Here is a 20,412-nt window from a genome sequence, read left to right on the forward strand (position 1 = left end):
TCTTTTTCTCCTGTAGCTGATTGTTAATTGTCTTCCCAATATCTATTTTCTCCTTCAAAAGTAATAGTTTTAGCTGGGCACGAGGCTACCAGGGAAGGACTACATTTCGACTTCCTTTAGGCTGGGTGTGGTCACGTGACTAAGTGCAGGCCAGTGTGATATGAATAGAAGCCATATAAGCAACTTCCTGTTATGTCCTCAAAGTGACTGAGTGGTACATCTTGGTCTCTATCACCTTTCTGGCTGGGAATGGTGAGGACGGGGGCAGTCACCTTGAACCCGCTAGTGGAAGCCTCATACTGAGGACAGTGCAACTCGGTTGGACCACCTGCCACCTCAAGCCCTGAGAGAGAAATGAACTGTCACTGCGGTAAAGCCTCTGTATTCTGGACTCTCTTTGTTACAGCAGCTTAGCCTGTACCTTAATCTCCTCATGTCCATTTAAGACAGTCCTACTCTGTAAGGCTTCACTCAACCAGAAATGTACCTCTCCATCCTCTGACTCCTTTTGACCTACCTCTCGTGTTGGGCCTCATACTTTACCTTGTACATGAGTCTTATTTGCTCCCTGAAGTTCAAACGGGACAAGGGGCCAAATCCTAATCAACGCTTTATATTACACAAAGCCCAGTATGCTGCCTTACACTTGAATGGTTGTCAACAAACGAATCAAACGAATGCAGAGATTACACTTCAATGTCTATGTACGCAATGAATTATAACAAAATATAGTCATATGTGCTTAAATAACCATATCCAAAGACTGCAAGATAAGATGTCACTGTCAAGGGACTTCCTTGGTGGTCCAATGGTAAAGAATCCGCCTTCCAATGCAGCGGATGTGGGTTTGATCCCTGGTCAGGGAACTAAGGTCCCACATGCCACGGAGCAACTAAGCCCACACGCCACAACTACTGAACCCACGCTCCCTGGAGCCTGCGCATCACAACTAGAGAGGGAAAACCCGCACGCCACAACTAGAGAGGAGCCCAAGCGCCACAACGAAGAGACCTCACGCTGTAACGAAAGATCCCGCATGCCGCAACAAAGATCCCGTGTGCCACAACTAAGACCAAATGCAGCCCAAAAGTAAGGAAAATAAATAATCATTTTATTTTATTTTTTTAAATGCCACTGTCAAGCTAGAGAGTGAGATGCCAAGCTGGCAAGCTACTGGTCTTTCTCCTGTTCAACATTTGTATCAACAACTGCAGTGAAACAGTCAGCATACCCATCACACCTGTGGGTAACACAATGGGACGCCACTAAACTAGATAAGAGAACCAAGAATCAGAAAGATCTGTACAGACAAGAACAAGGGATGAAGATTAAACTCTAACAGGTGAAGCTTCTGAATATCAAGAATATGATGTGACGGCCAAAAAATGTTAGTGCAATTCTGGGCTGAACAAATTTGGTCAACAACTACTTATTGAGTGCCTCCTAAGCACGAGTGTTGTGTGGGAGACGAGGATGAGGAAGGGGTGACCCATTTGCGAGGCGCTTACAAAGACATGGCACATGTCCCACCCACAGTGCCAGGTAGAAAGAAAGCATTTGGTGCTGCAGGAGCAAAGAGGTGGGAGCTTGGCACAAGTACGATGAAAAGGGAGTAGCTGAGTTTAGCTTGAGTGTGGGCTCGTGAAGAGCACGGAGCGCTAAGGGAGGAGAGTTGGATACCAATCTGCAGTGTTTCCTCAGTGCCAGGCTAAGGAGATTGGGATTTATGTGAAAGGAGGGGGCAACTGAAGGATTTTGCAGAAAAAAAAAAAAAAGATCAGTATTTTAGGAAGATTTCTTTGGAAGCAGTCTGTTCAGCAGATTGGAGTGAGGAGACACATAGAAGATTAGAAATGGAGGCATCTCTTTAGAGACTGTCTTGTTCAACATCTTTATTTTATAAGTGGAGAAACGGAGGCCGAAGATATAAGTCATGTACCTAAAGCCAAAGAGCTGGCAGACGCACAGCAGAACCAGAATCCAGAACTGGGGGCTTCTTGGTCCTGGGGGAGACAAACCAACAGCAATTAGACCTTGCATAGCAATTGAAGTTTAAGAAAGCATTTCTGGAGAGACTTGAGGCAAGAAAAGCAGTTAAGGGACTATTTCCACAGTCAAGGAAAAATATGAGTAGTAGAAGTAAGAAGAGAGTAAGCTGTGGGAGAAATTGCGTGGATGCTGGGGGTTGGGAGAGAAGGAGAGGCAAAGCGACTGCGTTTTTAGGGCTGGGACACACAAAGGACAGCAGTGGGACTCATGGACACTGGAAACATAAGGATGAGGAACAAGTTGGAGGAGTCCCGTTTTGGGTGGGTCCCATCTTAATAAAACTGGAATGTGTCAAAGGAATATGTCCAGAAGATGGTAACTAGAAAGCAAATCACAGGAAGGTGTGACAGAACTGCTTAGTCTGGAGAAACCTAAATTGATCGCTAGAAGCAGAGTTGAGAAGATTTCTGGAGAGATATGGTAGCTGGCTTCACATCTTAACATTTTACAGAACATTCGTGAAACTGCCTCCTAATTAGCATGGCACCAGCGGAGGGTGCTGCAGGGCACGGGCCAAATGATCGGGGTAAATAATCTCCTCTCTGTGAAGCATTGTAGCAGGAGCAAAGGCTTTGCAGTCACACAGACCTGGGTTCTAGGCTCAGCTGTGAGCTGTGTGACTTTGGGCAAGTTGCTGAGCCTCTCTGTGCCTTAGTTTCCCCAGATCCAAAATAAAGAGGCTAGATTGGAAGACTCGAAAGATCCAGTGTAGATATAAAATTCCTTGGTACCAAAAATGTGGCTTATGTGCATAAAATAAACAAATGGAAATTTTAAGGTTATCTTATTTGGATTTTGCTCCTGAACTTGTACTAATATTGGTGATGAGTACGAACAGCCAGCTTGCTTCTGTTGCACTCCACGATGGCATGTAATGATGGAAAAGAGCTGACATGTTCACAAAAGCACTTTTCTCTGTGGGTAGGAGTGGGAAAGAGTCCCATTTAGCTGATATCACTAATTTTTAAAGAAAACCATATGAGCTAAAGAGAACTGAAGATGAATGTGGGAGCTATGAGTCAACCACTGAATTTCAACTGCATTAATTTTACATTATAAATGACACAGTTTTAAAGTTTCTTAGATTTTATAAAACTTGTGATTTTTCTTTAAAAAACCTCATCCAGATACATGCCAGTACATGTTAAAAAAAATACTGAACATTTATCCCCATCCTAAAGCATCTTTAAAACAATGACTATGCTCTTAGCTATTTTCAATACAAAATCCATTCTCTAGCAGCCTTATAAACTGATAACAATACTTTTTGTGAAAACTAGCTTCTTCTTATAAAAAACAGTCTGTTATCCTTGTGTGATTTTTTTTTTCCTTTTCAAATTGTTTTGTAAGAGATAATGTTGCTTAAAAACATCCAGCATTTCCATTAGCAAGGAAATATTCAGAAGGCTTCTGGATAAGCAATACTTACATATAGTTCCTTTAATCTTAGATATCTAAGTTTCAACGGCAGAAATGAGAGATTGCTTTCCTTTACTGTGGTAGAATCAAAGTAGCATTACAAATGTTCAGGTAGAGAACTAAAATGTAAGACCTAGAGATTATATAAGAGAGATCCGTGTTTGCCATCCACGCCTCAAAGCAAAACAAGACCCAGAGGCAGAAAAGCATTTCAAAGACTGACTTAGAGGACTAGGGAAAATACTTCTATCAAATCAAATTTTAGGACAATCTTGAACTGTGGCAAGAAGAAAAGAACACTGTTAAAAATAAATATTCCTTCTCTTTTAACCACAGACAGTTCTGCAACATCTTACATTAGCAACACAGACAGACTGGACCCAGTTTTAGTTCATTCGCAGTCACTTAACTGCTCCCAGCCTCGGTTTTTTTCATCACCAAAATGGGGGTGATGTTATTGCTATTTATTTACTGCCAGGGTGAGCGTGAGGCTGAAACGAGACCATGCATGTGAAACGCTCTGTAAACCATACAGCACTTCACTTCACACCAGGGCTGTTCTGGTGTGGGTGGAACCCGCCTGCTCACGGCCATGCTAACGGCCTGGAAAGAACTAGGAACTGTTGTCTAGTAACACACGCTGCTGGTATCAAAACTGCAATGGGCATTCAGTCAGAAATAGCATTATTAAGGGGAAAAACTCTGCTCTGCCCGTCGTGACAGCGACAGGGTGCTGCTTCTTGGCGTAGACCTGCCACTCAAGCTAAGTTCCATGCAGGTAGAAAGATTCACCATGTGGACCGAAAGGACAGAATTGTCTCCGGCTTTGGGTTTTTTTTTTTTTTCTTTTTTTGTAACAGAAAGCAGAATTCTCTTTGTTTAAAAAAGAATGTGGGGGAAGGAGAGTGTATGTGTGTTGTTCAAAGGCTTGAGAAAATGGTTTAAGCAGCTGGAGGAATAAAGGAAGGAGCACTGAGGAAAGGATGTGCAAAGTCTAAAGGTGGAAGCGACCAGGAATGGATTGCATTTTGGTGACAAGTGAGGCAGGTAATGGTGAGAAGGCAGGATGCTCGCATATTGAAGAGGCGCCCTTGGAAAACAGGCTTTTCCTTTTAATTAGCTTTGCTGCTGGAAGAATCTCCTCCTTCCAGTTCCTGACCATTCTCCCAGCCCAGAATCTTGTTTGCCGTCCTCACGTATCCTAAGGGTGCTGTGGGCCGGCTCTGATTGGGGGCGGGTCAGTAACTGCACGGCCACTTCACACACTGGGCCCAGAGTCCCAGGAGGAAGAGCTCCTGCGACAGGGAGTGTTCCCCCTCTAAAGGAAAACCAGGGGGAGCACAGCCTTTTTGATGGTGACTTAGACACTTTTTAAGCCAGATGTCGTTCTTCGGATGAGGTAATGATTCCTCCCTCCCTGGCCCGCCCACTCCCCCTCTGAAATGTTCTATTTTCCAGGAATATGCTGGAGAGACTACTTGTTGTTCCCCAAAGTCTGTTCCCTTCCTCCCTCTTAAGAGAATCTGCTTTTACTGGTTGCCCAAAATAAAGACAACATTTCCCAGCTTTTCCTGTGGTTGGTTAAGTGCTGGGAGCATCTTCTGGGGAGGCAGCATGCTCTGCCTCTCTCTCCTGCCTGGGCCGAGGATGTGGACATCTCGACCATGCCGATGAGGGCCATCCCCTAGGAATGATGAAGCAGTAAGACAAGGGGAGCTTCGGTCTCTGACATCATGGAGCCACTGTGTAAGTCCTAGATGGCCAACCTTCAGCCTATTAGTAAGAGAGCAATAAACCTCGATATTGTTTAAGCCACTGACACTGCAGGTCTCTGTTAGAGGCAGCTGAACCAATAGTCTAACAAATGCACCTTCTTGACTCAGTTTTACCTTCTCTACATCTGGGGTAAAGACATTTTTGAAGGACCCAGCAGCTCTTCAATAAATCTAGTTTTCTCCAAAACTATTCCAGCAAATTCATGTGATTGGGAAATTAGTCTACTAAGTAGGGATAAAAACGGGGTTTTTCACAGGAGATTGTTTGGGAGAGCGAGCGTATCCAAAATATAGTCCTCGGCTACATCTGCAGAATGCTATTAGAGCCTGTCTGCTCAATTACGAGCTGGTGAGCCTGCGCAGAGACAGAGAATGTGGACGCACACGCATGACAGCAGGCTGGGCCCTGGACACCTATAGGGGAACAGAAATCAGCTCGGCTGTGCTAAAATGGTTCTCCACAATATCTGGATAAGAACTGAGCACCAGTGAGTCACCAAAGTTAAAGATGAAAAACAACAGCTGAGGCTGGACTAAGAGACCAAGGAGCCAAAGCCAAGTCTGTTATATATTATTTTACAGTGTTACAGGGAAAGGGAGAGGTTTTGGAAAGGAGCAATGTGGAAGAATCTGCGTTGGGCTAAGCGCCCCCAGATATGTGTGTGTATATATGTGTATATGCGTATACATACAGTACTCCAGGGTTAGAGGATAACATCACTTTGGACAATATTCTTTACGTAAAAATTCATTTCCATAATAAAGAATTTAACAACTATAGCTTTCAAAGAATCTTAGAAGTAGAAAGAAGACCCCTTGGGATATGGTTGTTCAAGCAGCTGTAAATTCACACAAACTGCATAATAACTCAGTCTTCATTCCACCACCATAGAGTGAGGATATTCTGAGTAATCTTGTCAGATGTAGGGATAACCTCCATCACCAGCACGCCCCCCTAATTTACCCCAATAGGAATGGTCTACCCTTCCTTACTGATTCCTTTTTTAATAAAGTTTCATAAATTGTCTTTTTAATTAAGCATTCTACATTTTTTTCAAGGAAGACAGATTGAAACTCATTGGCTTGTATCGTCCATGAGTCACCTTTCGGACAACCGGGTTGCTGTGTTCTTGGGTCCTGTCTTTGGGTCACTCATTTCTCACGAGCGGTGAGAGCTTACGGCTACTCAGTTATATCTGCAAATCTTTTCAGTGCCCTGAAAGCAAGTTTTTAGGACCTAGAGACCAATATATTTTGTACAGCCACTTATATGGAGTGTTGTTCTCTTTTAACCATGTTTGTTTCATCCTTTCTAATTCTGAGAGCACTATTTTTGATGGAGAAGAAATGGAGAGGAGTTATCTGTTGATTTGAAAAGAAACAGGTATCATGTTAGAATAGAGCCTTTAAAAAAGTGTTACATTTTTCTAACATTTAAGCAGCAGTGGTTCTCCACCCTGGCTGCACATCAGAACTGCTTAGAAAGCTTAAAACAAAAAAAAAAAAAAACGAGAAAAACCCCACAAAACACAAAAATACCATGCCTGGGGCCCCACTCCAGATATTCTGACTTAACTGGTCTGAGGTGTGGCCTGGGTATCTGTATTTTTCTAATGTGCAGGATTGCAAGAATCACTGCAAATCTAACCATTAGAAAGTATAACTTTTTTTTTTAAAGGCCTTATTCTATAGGTAATCTAGAGGGCCCATAAGTTAGGTTGCAGCCATGCTTTGGCAGATAAAAAGGCACTTTCAGGCTGTAAGCCCACACACTCATGAGGGCCCTGGGCAACGAGGTGCTGGCAGGCTTGACTCAGCCCAGTGGTTCTGAAATTCTCTCTGGATAGAACCTTCTGAGGACCATGTTTGAAATGCAGATTCCTGGAGCTCCCTCCACGCTTAGGTGTTCTGAATTGGTTGGGGAGAGAAGGAAGGTAAGGGCGACCAGGAATCTGCATTGGTAACACAAGGGCCAAGCAATTCTGATGTTGCCATCTCACAGGCTTAGACAGCGGCACGTGGCCTCGTAACACACATGAACTACACATATTGAGCACAGTTTAGGGTATTCAAAGTAGAGCTTTTCAGTGTCAGGTGTGAGCCTGACCGACCAGGGCTGGCTTAGAGTTCAGGTCTGCCCCTTGACCCGTAGACCCAACAGGAATAAAGCCTGATTCTGGACCAGAGAAACACACTGACCAAGCCATGTTTTCTGGGTGGTGCCCATCATTTCTGGGGTCTGTCTTTACCTATCCCTCCCCAACACAGGGTTCTGCTATTTCTTCTCACTCTCCTCCTCCCTTAACCTTTGCACACAATTTCTAAGTATTGACTAGCCCTGGTTGGAAAGCCTCAGCCTCACTGGCTTAGGCCTTCCTGCCGGTTCCCACCGTCCACTAGAGAGCTCCATCACGCTCAGGGTCTGCGAGGCACCTGAGCCACCTCCTCCTCAGGTCAATCATGTGCTCGTGTGACAGAAGGGCCTTCTTTAGGACTCCATCTCTTTTGCACCATAGTCCCTTTTTCGTTTCTGGCCATGAAATCCTACCTATAGTTTTCTAAACTCTGTAATCTACACCTCATGAAAGGCGAGCCTTCTAGACCGCAGAGCTGGACTCTGCCCTGTCTCGGAGCGATATCTCTGCTTATCCAGGCCCTCCCTGGCTAGAAGCTGGGCACAGCTTGTGCTCTTTTTTGTTTGAGTTTTCACACTTTTCCACTTTGGTCTCAATACCTTTCTACGCATCGCTGTGATCTTGGCAATGAGGCATTTTTCCTTCTTGGTGAGAAGTATATCTAGATGCTTGACCCTCACCTTTCCTTCATCTTCTCAAAGACGAAACCGACATGTCAAAAATCTAACAAATGCACTCTTTTGGCAGAGTGAACATTCTAGTAAGGGTTCAAAGAGCTGAAATACATTCTTATTTTTTACCACATCTTGCCCCTCTTTGGATTCGGGATGCGGAAGCCATGGCCTACAGACGCTGGTAATGGCCTGCGGTCCCTAAGTTTTACGGAGCCCCCATGGTGAGATCACTTCTGATACTCTCTCCCTTCACCTCCACCCAGATACTCTCCATCACACTTCTTCATGCAGGGTTCCGGCTTTCTGTGTACTTTTATCATTTTTGGACATTTACTGCCCCTCTGCCACCCCTTATTTCAGGGCTTCCATATTCCAGTCTGAGCCCTCTGTTTCAGGGTTATCTGGGAAATACTGATTTCTTCCAGGCGTTAACATCTCAAGTTCCCTTTGCTTAATACTCACAACCTCCTTCAATCGCTCACTGTCACACGTTCTCTGATGAACGAATAGCCAAGGGCTATAGTTTCACCTGAGTGGCTTTCCCACCTTCGCGAATTCCAGCTCAAGTCTTGGTGAAGTTACTGCAACTCTGACAAGCACATCTTCCCTGACCTTCACAGGGTGAGTTGTGGCCCCTGCCATGACAGTTGTTCCCTAGGTCATCCGCCTGCCAAAGGCAATCAGGAGTTTCGGAAACCCTTACAAAGGAATTGACAAGAGATGGCTTGGGCTCGTGACTGACCGTGTTGCTGACACGCGGTGGTGCTTTCTGCCCCACGGCCAGGAAGCCCTCGATGGCGGGTCACGGTGCAGCTGGATCTCAGAGCCAGACCTCATTACTTGTCCAGGGTCAGTCTTAACGTTCGTAAGTCCCCAGTGCTGACCTTTGTCCTGCCTGTAGCTGCTGCTCGCATTTGCTGAGGTGGGAGAAGGCCTCTTGCCCCTCCTGTTACAGTGCCTTTATTCGAGTCCTCGGAGGCAGCCTTACTTACCAGTCAGCATTCTTAGAGGAGCCTCGGATTCACCACCTCACAGCTGGTCAGACGCCTCAAGGACACCACTCAGACCCAACGTCCAAGGGCTCTTGGACACTGGTTTCCTGCTGACGGGGACCTGCCTCCCAGTCCCTCAGGGCCCGGCCACCCTGACGGTCCTGAGCAGCGGCAGCCCTGCTGACCCGGGCACTGCCCACCCAGTAGTAGCTGGGGGCGGCTTGCGTTCTCTTTTTGTTTGAGAATCTAATCCCAGCGAAGTGGAGTGAAGAGTATGAGTTGCAATGTTCTTTTCACAACTTCTACCTAAATGAGAATTTAAGACTCCCCAGACCCCACGTCCTCCTCCTCTCTGTCCCCTGTCACAACAAAACTCTTGAATCGGGAGGTCTAAACAGGCTGTTTCTACTTTCTCATCTCCCATTAATCTGCCTTCTGTCCTCACGACACACTTGAAGATGATCGTGTTAAGATCACCAGTGTGCCCTGGTGTTGCCAGGACGTTTCTCGTTCCGTCTCGCTGGCCCTGGTCTCTGCGGCACTGGACAGCAAGTGTTCCCTCCCTGAAGGAACCCCCTCTCTGTGCTGCTTGACCCCATCCCCAATGCCGGTTCTTCTCTCCTTTCCTGCCTCCTAGCCGCCCTCTACCTAACTTCTGGATGTTGGGTTCCTCAGGGCTTGGGCCTACTACCTCTTCTCTTTTCTAAGTGATTTCACCCAGTCCTACAGCTTTCAATACCTTCCACAGGTTGACAGTTCTGGAATTTATACCTGCAGCCCCCAGAATATGTCCACCGAGCATATGTCCACCGAGACATACTTGCTTCAAGTACAATGTACTGGACATTACCGCTTGGCTAACACACATCCCAAACATGTCCAAAGGTGAGTTACTAATTTTCTTGGCAAACTCCTCCCAAATCTGTTCCTTCTCTCAGATTCTCCACCATCTCAGTATATGGCATCACCCTCCACTCAGCTTTGATTCCCCCTTTTCTTTCGTCCACAGAGAAGCCATCAGTAGGCCCAGGTGGTTCTACCTCTAAAATACGTTCTACATCAGCCCACTTCTCTATTGCCCCCACTCAGGTCCAAGTCTCCAACGTCTTTTGCTTGAGTTAGTTATACTCTCCTAATCTGTCTCCACTACCACACTCATCGCCTTCCAAGTGACTGTCCACATGGCAGGAAGAATGCTCTTGACAAGATGTAAGTCACAGCATGTCACTCTCCTGCTCTGAACATCTTCAGTTCTTCCCATTGCATTTAAAATAAAGCCCCAAAGCCTCACCACAGCCACCAAAGCCTTGTCTCCTGCTCACCTCTAAACCTCAGCCCATGCCACTCTATCCCTGGAGTGTTTGCTTCTCTCCAGCATATATAAGCCCTCTTCCCATTCTTAGAATAGGCTAAGTTCTTTCCTGCCTCCGGCCCTCTGTACTTGCTATTTCCTCAGCCTGCAAAGCCCAGGTTACCTGGCCTCCAGAGAGGGACCTGATGACCACCCTATGTGGAGGAACATACACCTGTGATACTCTCATGGCACCGGGCTACCTGTCTGCCCAGCAGACTACAAGCTGCCTGAAGGCAGGGACCCTTCTATCATGCTCCGGGTTGCAGCCCCAGTGCCTGATACATAGATGATCAAAACTTAACAGTGATCTAGATATGGGTCCTTTCACCTAGGATTCTTAAGGGCCTATCTTCATATGCCACAGTTCCCCAAAAAAGGTATGCAGTTTAGGGTCTGCAGCACCCCTGAAAGTGTACTGCTAAAATCTCCTTCAAGACAACCAACCAGCTGTGGGAAGTCTAGTTGACTGATAGCCCCTGTGGTTGCCTGTTTGGACCTACTACTGTCTTCATGCTAGGCTATGCTCTCCACCCCCTCCCCAGGCTGCCCGCAGCTACTGACAGCTGAGCGAGGGGAGAGTGCTGGCCCATCCCTGCCCCACACGGGGTTTCTCTCCTGGGCAGCTTCTGAGGGCACCCCATGGGTCTGGCAGAAGCTTGCTCAGAACTGCACTGCAATCTGAGGGTTTTGCTACCCCATTCTTCCCTTCTTCTCGCCTTTCTCCCTTCACAGGTTTGAGAACTGCACCATGGTCCAGAGGCTTTTATAGGCTATTCCCGCTCTCCCCCTTTTATCCTTCACAGGCTCTCCCCCTAATCTGTTAAAAATTCCAATCCTGTTTTGACATCGGCTTCCCAGGGGCCCCTTCAGAACCTTGAAAGATTTGAGACTATAAACCAGGGTCCAGAACAACAAAGTCTCCTATTTGACACTATGTATAAAACCATCTGTTCACTTCCCACACCCCTTTTCCAGGCATGACCTTCAACTAAGAGAGATTACAAAATACCACCTATGCCCTGGAGCCCTGGTTTACCCCCCAGGGCTCCAGATCACTATAGGTAGTGATCCAGTCCAGATTTCATTTCACATTTGTTCCCACAGGAGAATGGGTAACCACTTGCAGACCTGATCAATTCTGGCACAACTCAGGTCCATGCTCCAGAAAGGCAGCTTAAATTCATGCTCAGGCATCTATAAATCCCTCAGTCACCAACTCCTGCCCCTTGTTTTGGTACTAGTGACATAATGTTTGCAGCAGCTAGTGACTAGAAAGCTTCAGTAATTTTGTAGAGGATAAAACCTGCTCTCTTCAGGAAAGAGAACCATATGCGATTTTATAACGTGTATGTATATATATATATGTGGCATTTCTTTGCCTTCTCTGATTGAAAATCAGTATTTATTTAGTCCTGCTCCGTGTAAACTCCATGAATACCAAAACTGTGTATCTGCTTCATTGCTGTACCCCATAAAGGCACTCAGTAATTATTTGTTGAGTAAACTGTCCTATAGGTTATTTCACATGATCTCATTTAAGCCTCAAAACAACATTGGGACGTAGGTATTACGTTCATTTTACTAAAACTCAGAAGGATCAAGTGACTTTCCCAACGTTCCCTGGCACTCTCCAACAATTCAGACACCAAACATTCAAACAGCTTATATGGGGTCAGATAATTAGGTTGCTTATTGTGTTTGGCTTACATTTATTGAATACTCTGCTCCAAGCACTTAATAATACTTTTATCACATTTAAGAGGTAATTAACTTTTTATCATCCTTATTTTATGGCTACGTTGAATGACTTGCCTAAGGTCACATAGGTAAGGGGCAGGGTTGAAACTCAAACACAGGCGAGTTCAGAGCCCATGTTCCAAATTCTCACACCACACTGCTTCATTCCAAATGACAAGAAACAATCACTGCCCCCCAGACTTTAAAAGAACAGATAGCTACATCTTTGGGAGACTAACAAAAGGTCTGGTAGGAGCAGTAAACCACAGGGCAGAATTACATTTTACCTTTCCCTAAAAGAAAAGTAAGTGGATCTCAGTGTTAAAACAGTAGCTTGGGGAGATCAGGTTTGACAGCGATCTTGTCATTGGCAGTATTCTGTTGACACTGACACTACATGACTTAAGGTACCCACGTCAAGATCTAATGATAAAAGGACAAAACAAAACGGGCAATGTCCTCTCAGGCTGCAGTGGAAAAAAAAATTGTGTATATGAAAAAAAGAGAAGGTACAACAGTACAGAAGAGTTCAGAGAGCTAAGCAACCATGTGATGTTCTGCCTGAGGTTTGGTGTTCCCAGCAGTTTGGCATTTGACCATTTTAATCATACATCACATTCCTATACTCAGTACTAAGAAAAAATTTGCCAAATGTAGGTTTTTGGATTATCCACTGCTGTGCCGTTCAGCCATCCTTGAAAAAGACAGGGATGAACATTCAAAATATGGTATTTAACAACTAGCAGGGCATGGGCTAATCAGACCAGATCCTGGACCAGTGCTGGTATGTGGCCCAACAAGCCCCTTCTGTGCCAGGTGTCACCCCTCTAACTGCTGCATCATGAGGAGGCTGGTGGGGGGCTGAGGGACAGGATGGCTGAAGCAGTAGGCATCACTTGGGGTAGTCAGGCCAGTGGTTATTCCTAACTAGACAGAAGTATTTTAATATGGTAACTGGCAGGGCCATACAGGTTGGTATGGCTAAAAATCAGCTCTGGACACAGGTTAATTGGGCACCAACTAGTTTCAACCCTTTAAGTGGAAATGTTTGACACTGGACTTTTTCCTTATTTTATTATAATTATTTTAATAAAGAACCAGCTTAGAATATGAGAGAGCCAAACCTCTATGTTTGGACTTAAAGGTCACTTCATTGTCTTGATGCATTAAAAGTATTTTCTTCGAAATGCATTTTTCCTTTTAATCTGTCTTCTCCCAGGAATCTGATGGTAGTCACAACAGCCCACAACAAATAGATTTATTCTCTTAGGCTTGTAGTTAGACTTTCAAGAACCAAGCCAAAAAATACTAGTAAACTTCACTTTCTATGGTCATGTTGACACTCTTTATGGAAATGGCATTGAAAGTTGAGCTGTGACATCAAGCTGCAGGCCTCCCTCACACTGGGAGCTTTTGCATATACCAGCAGTCTGTGGCATTTTGTTAAAGTGGCAGGCTTTCTTATTAGAGCCTAACACAAGCCAATTAAAATCTGGTTTTATATAGAGTTGGTGAGCTTTGTAGTTAGAGCTTGCAAGGTGTTTTAAATCACAGTGACCCAGTTTAGTTCAGGAGCAGTCTTTGTCAATAGGTTGACCACTGGTCATAGGACTTTCTAGCTGTAGACAATGCAAACGATCATTAAAAAATAGTGGCATTTTGAATTTGAAATATCAAAACACAAACTAATCAACCCACCAGTCAACAAAACCAAAACAAAAGGAAAACCACTTGCAAGGTATAAATGAAAAAATAAGGGATTTTACTTATTTTATATCTGTACGTATTGGTTGAATTGTTTATCATGAAGAACTAAAAATGACCCTCAACAAGACTAATAAAAAACAAGATAACTTTGAAGAAAAGTTCCAAAGCATTTAAGAGCTAAGGTATTTCCCACTGCTTTTCCTTCAAAATATCACAATCTTCAAATATTTGGAACACTCACATGTATACAGACTGGATGTCCCGGTCCAGCAATGCATTTGCACAAGTGCCTCTTCCAGGGAGTGCTACCTTGTGGACAGCTAACAAGAAACACATTTTTGTGTTTTAATTTCTACCAAGTACAGGAACAGAGCTCAATGCTCATTACCCAATAAAGCAGGTGGTTATCCTCATTTTAGAGAGGAGGACTGTGAGATTCAGGGATATGACTTGAGTTTACTATTCAAAGTCACTTAGATTCTAAATGGCAGTGATGGATTTGAACCCAGGTTTACCTATAGGCTGAGAAAGAAGCCAATGCTATTTCCTCTACATCACTGACTCGAAAATATTTTCTTCCTGCTACAAGACACAGGCCATTTGACATTTGCATGTCTGACATACAGACAGGCATATCTAGGGCCATACATATGATTCCTAACTTGGTGGCTTTAATTGGGTTCTTTCTTTCCCTCTGGAGAGAGCATGCTGAAATGCAACTAAGTGGTATTCTTGTGAGGGACAGTCTTGAATCCATCCTAATTCACAGTCTACAAACGTTGGTACGTAAAACAGTCATGAGTTAACATCCAGCTTTTCACGGCTGTAAACCACACACTAGCACACTGCACACCACCCACCCCTCAAAGGGCTTTACACCTGAACAAAAGCACTTCAACTTTTAAAAACTCCTCACAGAGCTACCAAGAGCTTCCAAATGGCTCCTCCACCACTTCCCCAGGCAAACGTTCTGGACACACAGCCTTGTAACCAATGACAGCCAGTGTGTATATTTTTAACTCAGAAATTCCACTTGTAGGAATTTTTTCAAGGAAATAGCCACTGTTACATTTGTCAATTTAAAATAGTAAAATGGATCTCAGGGGTTAAACTGTGGCCAGAGAGGATATCACAAGGTTCGTATCTCCTTGTTCAACCAACAGCGAATGAGTAACTCGAGGTATGCTCTATTTTCACGCTACCAATGAAGGCTGGTACATTTTATACATCCCTGAGGTTGGAAACATCCAAGAGCATGGGTTCAGAGGCTATATTTAAATATGGCCTATTTAGTCATTTCTAAATATTTTATGTCAACATTTTAATTATAAATTAAGCCTAAAATTATAAATTAGGCCTAAAAAATGAATGCCCTCACAGTTCCTTTTAAACTGTCAGCACTTCTTCCTGTCAACTACAAATAGGTTTCTCCGGCCATCAGTGTTTTAGGTCGCTTGGAAAAAGGCCTTGGTGGCATGGATAGACGTCTGCCATGTGACACTGCCTTGCTTTTCCAGTCAGTGGTCTACACCTGCTCCTTCCTTGCCACTCAGCTTCCATCCCTTCTAGTTTCCTGAAACCACACTCCCTTGACCTCAGGGGAACATCTGGAGGATGAACCCTGCTGTTAAGAGTGTGTTTAATCCAGGCTGGCACAAAGCAGCACTCACTGAATGAATGGTAGTTCACAGCCCTGACTACCCAGCTTTTTTTTTGCTCACTCTTCGCTTCTGCGGGCCTGTATATCCTGGTAACCCTCCTACCCCTTCAACTGCTCTTTCAGTTACGGTTCCTAGCTCCTTCTCTACCCATCCTCTAAAAGTGAGGGCTTTCCAAAGTTTTATACTCAGCTGCTTGTTCTTTTGACTATATACTGCCTTACAGATATCATCTATTTCTAGGTTTCAAAGATCACCCTATGCATATTAATGCAAATCTCTCTTCAGTCCTGACTTCTCTTAGGTCCCAGCATCATGTTCAAAACTACGTGTGCTAAATACTCAAAAAAAGTTGCCACCCGCCCCTTACCAGTCTACTTTTCAAGGGCATGCATCTTACATTCTTCACATGCTTTGCAAAACATTTTATACACAGCATGGACCCTTCTTACATTTCATATCCTTTTATTAATTTACATAGATCTATGCACCTGTAAGTTGCTAGAAACTCTTCAGCTTAAAAACAAAAGGGAAACCAAGATCCCAAGTTCTATGCTAAAGAGCAATGGTTTCCAAAGTGAGGTATGTATGTTTCAGGTGCTAATGCAAGATCATCTACTGGTATGTGGAAAGAAAATATTAGAATTTTTTTTCATATTATCCTATTTTAATGTCTTTTTGTGAAGGCTTTATAATTACAACAAAAGTACACGCATATGATTTATAAATACATTAGTAGTGTATAGAATTTTTTTTACTGACAGAATTTGCTATTTAAGTATGGAGTCCACTGACATCAAGAATGGTCTTGACACACTATATTTATATTATTACAATACCACTTGCCAGGTGATAAAAAGAAGCACCTCTAAACTAAGTTTGACATCTAAGGGCCTATTAAAATACTGACCGTAAATACACCCTGCTGTCAGATGCACATCTCAAATCCAAATGTGATGAAGGCGTCCTGTCTCCGATCCTCACTCAATATTCCCATTTAAAATTTATAAGCAACTGAGAAAGATGAGGACAAATAAAGATGAAGCAGTTTATATGTTACAATAATAAGAGCAGTTCTTCCCACTACTTTTTCTATTTTCCTTTTGATAAAACTTGATTGAAATACAGAACAATCCAAGCGCCCCCAGCACTGTGAATTACTTGATATCACAGGATTGCGGAGTAAGAAGAGATCTCGGAGCCTGTCTACTTTACCTCCTGCCAAGTACTAGGAAATCCAGATGCACTGTCCCAGACATGATCAGCAACACCTTTGCTAAGAACTTTGGGGAACAGATGCTCGTTCCACTAGGTAAGCCATTCTGCTACTGGATAGATCCAGGCATTGTAATGATTCTTCTTACAATGAAGTCATCTCTACTCATGGCTTCAGATCTGCCCCCTAGGACAGCAAAACACTGCAAGGGAGATGCCTGGAAAGCTGCTAACACGGGCTACCGTCTATTCACCATCCTCGACCTCCTCCTCCTTTGAATGGAACCTAGCTAAGCAATGTTTCACTTAAAAACAACAAAGACACCCAAAATCAAACACCAGTTGCAAATGAGAACTGGCAATCAATGAATGAAGATGGCTTTGTGTAATTAATGTGTTCTAAACCAAGGTTGCATTCCCACCTTCTAAGGCAGAGAAATCATGCTTGACCCATAAAGAGCCTGCAATAAACTAACACATTGGCTCTCATGTGAAAAAATGCCAAGACGGATTCCTGTCCATATTTTGGACTTGCAAATGCAATTTCTAAAATTCCTAACTAGATTTACATTTCTCCCACCTAAACTGTTTCTTGTTGGTTTTACTTATGTTTCAGCCCAAAATCTTTCTGAATTGTAATTCTCTTTTAGCTTCCCTCCATACTTTGTGTCCCCCATAAACTGATCACATGCGCATGCACGTACGCGCGCGCACACACACACACACACACACACACAATTTAAACTGGACAGGACAGAGCTTTATGGAACTTGACATGTTGACAAATAACTATTAAACACATCAAAACAGAAGTTCAAAATTAAAGTCCACTCAAATGTACTATTGCCTATATGAAATCTTGCTATCACGATTACAATAAATGACTCTGCCTTGCTGAAATTAAGATATATTATCAAGCTGTCTCTTGATTTCTTCAAGTGTACTTTTAAATGCATCTCATAAAAGGACAAATATTTTGCAAACTATAAAGTATTCTACATGTACAGCATTGCCTGTAACAAGTACTCTTTATGGCTTAAGTTATCTAAAAAAGTAAATCCAAAAAAGTTTTTTAAAATAATAACCCACAGGGCTTCCCTGGTGGTGCAGTGGTTGAGAGTCCGCCTGCCGATGCAGGGGACACGGGTTCGTGCCCCGGTCCGGGAAGATCCCACATGCCGCGGAGCGGCTGGGCCCGTGAGCCATGGCCGCTGAGCCTGCACGTCCGGAGCCTGTGCTCTGCAACAGGAGAGGCCACAACAGTGAGAGGCCTGCATACCGCAAAAAAAATTAAAAAATAACCCACAAAAGCAATGAGAATGGTTTCTTGCAATTTAGGGAAAGCTCCATTTGAAAACAGTTGCATGCTCTGCCATAAACATTCAAGTAGGTACAAATAAGCCAATTCCTCTTCTTAAGGATCCTAGAAGAATGGTACAAATAATGCTGAAAAAAGACTACTCCAAGTGGCTATGAGAGTTAGAATTGGACAGTGTCAGGAAAAGTTAGAGACAGGCCTCAAAGGAACAGAAGAGAAGAAAGGTGGCACTCTAATTAAGAGGCAGAAAAATTGTGTGGAGGCAAGAAAGGGGTAGTGAGAGTTACTCAGGAACAGCAAGCAATTCACTGTAGCAGGAGCATGGGATCAAATACGGCAGTGGAAGAGGCTGGCTGCTAAGCACGCGCTGGGGCCAGATGTGGAGGACTCAGTCACAGCCAAGGCTTGTGTGTGCACCTGGTGGGCAAGGGAGACACCTAACAGCTTCGGAGGGAAGGGGTCTGACTGGAACTACACATGAATTTAGTCCAAGTGAGGAAAAGGGAGGTTCACAGTAAAAAGATAAATATGTATTTACCTAGAGATTAAGAGCACATTTACAATCCTGCACATCCTTTAATATTCTCTTTTGTGCTTTCTGAAAATCAAGACACAAATTACCTATCTCTGGCCTTCTGGGTATCTTCTCATCTGTATCACTTTCCTAGAATGACAGTAGTTCAGATTCAACAATGTCAAGTTCTACAAATTCTTATAGCTTTCTGAGTTGTAATTAATCAAGGCCAAGTGAAAACTCAATGAGACCATGTGTCCCTTTGGTATTTCATCATATTGGGTTTGTTTCATTTTTACAGTGAGACTTTTACAAAATACATGGCATATAAATAGGACTTGCTAAGGCAGCGCTACCCAACACCCATGCCTTGTTATTGCTGTTTAACTCAGGAACTTTGCCCTTCTAAAATTTAGTCTCCTGACACTATTTTTAACAGTTTGCAGTCATGTTTCACGTTTATTGTGTACTCCTCTTTCCCACATTTAGTACATTTTTAAAAATGCTGACCTTCAAGAAAAAAAAATCAGCATTTGAGTTGAGTACTGAAGAAGGGATGGTATTACATCCACATGAAGAGACTGGGCTTAGATGGAGAGAAGAGAAAGCATTTCAGTTAGAAAAAGCACAAGCAGAAACAGGCAAAAAATAAGAAGGGTATGTGTGAGACACATTATGTACTGAATACTACATTTCCGTAGAAGGGGAGGGGAAAGGAAGAGAGTGGGAGGAAAGCTAACAGTTACTGAGCACCAATGACTCGGCAGGTACTCATACTTAGGATGTCATTTACTCCTTAAGTCAGAACAATTCTTTGAGGTAAGTATTAGTTTCTGCATTTTATAAAGGGACTGAAGATACCGTAGCTCAGAAAGGTGAAATAACCTGTCCGAGTTCACTCAACTAGGGAAAAGAAGAGCTAAATGTGAACCTAGATGTTGACCTTTTTCTTATGGGTCATTTAACTACAGCTTTAAATAATCTCCTATTTAGGAAGGAACTCTGTTCCTATCAGAAATACTCCTGGCTATTCAAAGCAAGGCTTAAATACAGTCTATTTTGCTACTATGAAAATCCATATATGGAATTATGAAACAACAGAACTTAAATGAAGATGAGAAATCTAGAGAGATCTAGAAACACAAAAGGCAATTTTGTTACTGTAACTTGAACCAACTTAACATACTAAAAATTACTGACCTATTTCTTCATTAACAGGCAGGTATCAATAAATCAAAAACAACTTTCATCAGCCCTGAATAGAAAATGTGCATTAAATGCAAACTGTGGTTTTATACTTTATCTGTTAAGATGTCCAGCAAATAATGTAGACAGATCCTATAATTTTTGTACTTTGTGTAAAATAAGTTATGGGTTTCACAACCCTAGCTATCTATTGTCCCCTGGCAAGTTCCAGTTCTTCTTAGTTTACTGTGGATAGTAGACTGAATATAGTTAGAGGACCCCAACAAATAAACTGGCAATGGACAATTCACAAAAATAGGAACTATAAACGGTTAACAAATTAAGATGCTCAGGCTCCACTAGAAATTAAGGAAATACGCCATGCTTAAGCTACCAAATTCATGGAAAAGCGCTAGTATTCAAATGAAGGTGATGCAAAAACATTCAAGGTCAAGTGTAACCTGCTCCCCTATACTATCCAGCCTTCAACTCAGGTTCTCTCATCTTCTATTTTAATAAACTACTACACGTTCTTCAGAATCTCATCCCCTATCTCCTTGCAAGAACTTTAAAGTTTATGATGCTTAATTCTAAACAGAAATAAAGCCTTCTGTATAAATTTGAGAAAACCTAAATGATCAACAACAGAGGAATTGTTAAACAACACAAAAACCTATAGC

General features: G+C 43.2%; 1 long non-coding RNA gene across 1 annotated transcript in view; it reads right to left on the minus strand.

Annotated features, from left to right (window-relative positions):
• Positions 1-14,077, minus strand: part of LOC117308741 (uncharacterized) — a 44,224-nt gene extending 30,147 nt beyond the window's left edge. The window contains exon 1 of the long non-coding RNA XR_012327297.1: positions 1,940-14,077. This is a non-coding gene — a long non-coding RNA (uncharacterized lncRNA). The remainder of the gene's footprint in view (positions 1-1,939) is intronic.
• Positions 14,078-20,412: the final 6,335 nt, after the last annotated feature.

This window comes from Tursiops truncatus, chromosome 17, assembly GCF_011762595.2.
Source record: "Tursiops truncatus isolate mTurTru1 chromosome 17, mTurTru1.mat.Y, whole genome shotgun sequence".
NCBI lineage: Eukaryota > Metazoa > Chordata > Mammalia > Artiodactyla > Delphinidae > Tursiops > Tursiops truncatus.